The sequence below is a fragment of the Vicia villosa genome, linkage group LG6 (assembly GCF_029867415.1).
Source record: "Vicia villosa cultivar HV-30 ecotype Madison, WI linkage group LG6, Vvil1.0, whole genome shotgun sequence".
Lineage (NCBI taxonomy): Eukaryota > Viridiplantae > Streptophyta > Magnoliopsida > Fabales > Fabaceae > Vicia > Vicia villosa.
Genome location: NC_081185.1, coordinates 16,764,214 through 16,770,528, shown reverse-complemented (window position 1 = coordinate 16,770,528; position 6,315 = coordinate 16,764,214).

The window sequence follows — 6,315 nt, the reverse complement described above, 5'->3', positions numbered from 1 at the left end:
TAGAAACGAGGTTGCCGTATGCATCATCCAATCACTAATATTATGCACTCCTATAACATTACTCTTGGAAAAGTTAATTTTCAAACCCGATTTGAGTTCGAAACCCCTTAAAATCGCTTTCATGCTCCAAAGGTTGTCACAAGTCGGTTCTCCAAGGATAACAGTATCGTCCGCAAATTGAAGAATGTCTACATAATCCTCCTCCCCAAATTTGAACGGTTTAAAATCCCCCACTTCCACCGACTTTTTGACTAAAGCGGTCAAACCTTCCATAGCAAGCACATATAAGAAAGGCGACAAAGGATCACCTTGACGCAAACCTCTTTGGGCCGAAAAATCTTTCGTCGCACTCCCGTTGACTAAAACAGACATGTGGTTTGTGAAAATGCAAGCCTCCATCCAATTCATCCATCTCGAACCAAATCCCATACTCTTCAATAAGAATCTTAAGAAGTCCCAAGAGATTGTCATAAGCCTTCTCAAAATTGACCTTTAGGAGAAGACAACCTCTTTTATTCCTCTTAGCCCAATCAATAACCTCGTCCACCAATAAAACTCCATCCATCATGTTTCTACCCGGAACGAAGGCCGTTTGATTCGGGGAGACCAACTTTCCAATCACACTTTTAATTTTAGAAGCAAGGATTTTCGCTAGAATTTTGTATAAGCTACCCACCAAGCAAATTGGACGATATTCATACAAATCTTGCGGGTTTTTGTTCTTAGGATTAAAGCTAGGAAAGATGCCGTAATGGATTTCACCAAGTTTCCTTTCGAATGAAAATCTTTACAAAAGAGCATCAAATCCTCCTTGAGAATAGACCTTGTGTATCATAAAATTAAAGAGACAAAATCTTCTTTTCTTTCACAGAAGGTGGACAATTAGCATAACATGTGCAGAAGGCAATACCAGTTGGATTAACTTGACAGTAGCAATCTATAGGTGTGACTTTATATACTTTGGCAATTTCATTACGGCAGACTGAAGTATTCTGTCCACAATCTGGTGTCAACTGCACTCCATATCTACACACCTTTTGTCCTATCAAATTATACACAACAAAGTTTAGTATAAGCTTTTGAAAATGTTAGCAATGAAAAGAAACTAAATTAATAATAATAACTTGGGTTACATATACCATAGCTCTGGTTAAATAGAGCCAACAAAGCCACTAACACTAGAAGAATGATTCCTCGGTTCATCATGATTTTCTTAAACAATGTCAAATAACAAAAGACTAATATATATATATATATATATATATATATATATATATATATATATATATATATATATATATATATATATATATATATATATATATATATATATATATATATATATATATATATATATATATATATATATATATATATATATATAATATATATATATATATATATATATATATATATATATATATATATATATATATATATATATATATATATATATATATATATATATATATATAGAGAGAGAGAGAGAGAGAGGAGGGATCAAATTACACCCGAAGAGTTACACTCATTTAATAACTACATTTTGAATTAATATTTTTTAAATTCAACCGTTGGATTGAAACATAATATCATATAGATCGTACCTATAAAGTTTGAGCCAACGGTTGAATTTAAAAAATATTAATTCGAAATATAGTTATTGAACGAGTGTAACTCGTGGTGTAACTCTTCGGGTGTAATTTGATCTCTCCTTTTATATATATATATATATATATATATATATATATATATATATATATATATATATATATATATATATATATATATATATATATATATATATATATATATATATATATATATATATATATATAAACATATTTAAATAAATAAATATTTATGTTATATATCCATTTAAATAGATGAATATATACGGAAATATATAAATGCTCCACTCATAAAAAAAAGTTCCAATATTTTCTAATGAATATTCAATTTCATAATTTTTCTTTGATATAATATTTTATTTATATTTATTTATTTATTTATTTCCTTTTCTGTATACCTTATTATAAATTTATAACATAAAATTGACATTTAAATAATAATAATAATAATAATAATAATAATAATAATAATAATATTATAATATTAAAATAAATATTTATATTATATGTCCATTTATATAAATGAATATATACAAAAATATATAAATGGAATATTCTCCAGTCATATAAAAAAGTTCCAGTCTTTTCTAATGAACATTAAATTTCATAATTTTTCTTTCATATAATAGTTTGTTTATTTATTTTCTTTTCTGTATACTTTTTTTTTTAATTTATAATATATAATTTGACATTTAAATAATAATATAATAATAACAATAATAATAATATAATATTAAAAGTAAAAAGTATTAGTTGCAAGTAAAGATAAATATCTCTTATTATATAACCTCCATTTTTTTTAAGTTCTTTAATTGTAACGAACTAAAACTACTAGCTAGTTCAAGGAACCTAATAGTTTTAGAGAGAGAAACTCTCTCTCTTCTCTCTAAACTTTTTCGTTTTGCTGCCTTCATGCTTTTGGTTTGACCTTGGCATGAGGAATTCGTCCGATCAGGAGGAAGGATGGATCAAGGTGGGTCACAGCACTGGGAGGAGGAGGGTTTCAGCGGTTAGATGGGATGTCGCAGGAGGTGGTGATAGGAAGGATGTTGATGCAAAGGTAACCACATTCTTCTTCACTGAATTTGGATTGAAGTGGAAGGCTAGAGACCTGTTGATTGAATTTAAAGATCTGGGGGATATTGATGAGGTTGTTATACCTCCTAAAAGGGATAAACGCGGAAGAAGATACGGCTTTGTTCGGTTTTTTAACGTCGCCGATGAGAAACTGCTAGCCATTAAGCTGGATAGCTTAGTCTTAGATGGTCGGAAGTTGTTTGCAAACCTGCCTAGATTCCAGAGATCGAGGAGGGAATTGGATGCTCAGGGGCGGAAGATGGAGAAGGAGAATAATGTGAATGGGGCTGGTGCAAGAGACGGAGGGAGATATGGGCATAGTCATATGACTTGGGTAGATAAGAGATCCTTTGTGGATGTCTTACAGAACCGTAAGGGAAGTGCACTCAAGGAGGATGCTTGTGTGGGTGTTAAAGAGGTGTTTTTCTCGTCAGATAAGGAAGAGCTAGATCGTTATAACAAGGCTTTTGTTTGCGTCATCAAGGAGGCTGGGAGTTTGGTGAACTTGAAAAAGGTCTTCTTTGAAGAAGGACTCTTCTCTATTAGGTTGACTGTCTTAGGACTGTTAGAAAATATAGGATAAGTATTTTTAGTATCGTCTCCTCAGGGATTGATGCGATATTATCGCCGTTCTACAGCTTAGTGTATTTTGAGTTAGGATTCGGTATGTTTTTAGTTTCATGAAAGATAATTAGCATGAAAAGAAATTAAAGACAATAAATTCGGGTTTAAAAACGGTTTGGTAAAACTGTGTCAAGATTAGTGTTCGTCAGCTTGCTTTTGTATATACTCTGATGATCATGTATATGAACATATCAATGATTAATACAATCACGTATCCTCTCGATACTGTTTATCTCTAAAGCAGTGTCGTGATTGTTATTATATTAACCGTCAGATGATCTCTCATGCCGACAGTTGACATAATAACCTTTAAAGTTTGATACAAGTGATTATCAACTCACAAATCTATCTCTAGAGTTTGATTGTCGATAGATGAATACCCCTTTTTGTCAAGATTTGAAACATATCTCTCAATAGTGTATCAAAACAACATATAAACATGAATACAAAGATATTCACCATATATTAATCACCAACAAGGTTCATATACAAAAGATCAAGCTAAATACATACTTTACAAGCTAACTACCTCTAATCTTGACACATGAGAAGTTTAGCTATCCATAGCTTCAACAACAAACATCAATACAAGACCTCCTAGCATAGAAATCCAAAGATGATGAAGAAATATGCTTGAGAAATCTTGAATATGGATGAGTTTTTCTTCTTTCTTCTCTTGCCCTTGAGTGTGTGTGTTGTTGGAATGAAAAAGTGACAAGATAAGATCACAAAAATATCTCCAAGTGCCTAAAAGTAGCCACTTGAAAAAGTACCGCCGCTTAGCGCCATGACGGCCGCTAAGCGGTCCTCAAAAAATATCTGGTTCCACGCTGGAGGCCGCTAAGCGGGATTAGGCCGCTTAGCGGAACTTGCTGAGCACAAAATCTTCCCTCGCCACTGGAAAGCGCGCTTAGTGGCCGCTAAGCGGCCCTTGCTGAACCAAAATTCTTCCTTTGGTCTCCAAACTTGCTCCAACATGTCTCAATACCTCCATATACTCCCCAAAGTGCATAAAACCTACAAAAAGCAAAAGAAAAGCTTATAATTAAGAGATTTACTACCAAACTAAATGTTATTTATTTACACTATATCATACCAAAATTAAATGGAAAGAGTGTGAGAAAAGTTATCAAAATACCACAAAAGTTATCAACAAATATTCACATTTTGGATTCTAACAACTCTCCCCAACTTTGACCTTTGTTTGTCCTCAAACAAGAACAACTCAACAAGCACAAAAATAATATTTACAAAGTTAGCAACATAAAGAGAATGGTTCAAACTTGACTTACTTGCATGCTCCATAACCATCCCTTGCTTGTACAAGATCAAAACATGAATATGAGCTAGGTTCTAAATACAAACACTTCATCACACTTGCATTATTCAAAATAATGTTCAAACTTGAATCACCTACAATCAACTTCAAAAATGAAGGACAAAGTGCTATAATCATGCTAGCACAAAGGACTTATCACTCTCCCTAACAATTGTGCACATTCAAGACAATTCATACATTCATCTAACTAAGTACCCAAAATGATAGAAGCAAAGATCACGAGGGCTTTTTCGGTTGTAACTTGGCTTGGTTCCAAACAAGTGACATTTCTACAAGGCCAATGAATCAAAAAGGGACAATTGCATGAAGAGCATTTATTCAATCACACTATTTACACAAACTTTCTTATTTCTCCCTTTTGACTTAACAACACTACAATGCATTCTTTCTTTTGTCTTTTGATTTTTCATCTCATTGAACTTTTTCTTTTCTTTTTCATATTATTCTTTTTCTTTTTGAATGCATTGTTCTATTATACCACCATTTCCTTTCTTTCTTTTCTCAAGTAAACTCCTCTCTCCCCAACTTTGAACAATTCAACAATTCCACATAATCATGCTCTTCATTTAAGGTTTAAATGTAATTGGGTTAAGTGTCTACCAAAGAAAATATTTTCCAAGTGAGTCAAAAGTTTTCTCTATTTGCTTTTCTTCAACAAACTCAATAAGGAAGTACTTACTAGCTTGTCGGTTCTCATTCAACTCACTTGGCAAAATCAAAATTTAAGGCTCAAAATTGGTTTCAATTGATCACACTCTCACATGTGGCCTTTTGGAAGGTGGTTTTTCTCGTATTACACAAAAAAATTGCCTCGATCACTTCTAAGTTCTAACACTTTAAACAAAGCAGATTAAGCATGAATCATCCCAGTTAACATCAATTGCTAGCACACACAAAAGTCTATAGTACACAATGGAAAGTCCTCTCACTTATCTAGTTATGTCCTAACTAGATTCAAATATGAACAAAATCTTTCACATGCAAAGTGATGACAAGTTTTTGTATAAAGCACCTAAATCATATTCACACTAATATCTACAAAGCAAGAAAATCGTTACCTTAGCATGCACCGCATCAAGAGCATTATCATCACCATCAAACTTTGATGTTACCACTCTTTGATAAGACTTTGCTTGCTTGAGTTTTTTTCTATTCATCACAAGGACAAACAACAAAAATTTTCTTATAATTACTAATATTATGTTCAAACACAATTACTACTATTATATTATTAGTACTATTATTATATTTACTATAACTATATTATATAACTACACAAACTTAACACTATAGTAAAAACACAAAACATAACACACACCTAATATAATATAATATATTAGAGACAAATTGCCAATGGCAAATGCCTCAAAGATGTCTTAGTAGCATCATTTGCTCCTCATTACAACAAAACAAAACACATCCCTAAGGATGGTAACAAAATAATCCATCAACTAACTATTCAACAGAAAATTAAAGTACTAGTAAACAAACACAATAAACATAACAACATCACCAAATGATATGCATCATCACTCATCACCATTGTCCTCTTCTTCATGATTTCCTTCTTCACCCTCTTCTTCATTTTCTCCTCCCCCATTCCTAAAAAATGGCCTATCCTCCGGATAGTTACAAATGGCCTCATAC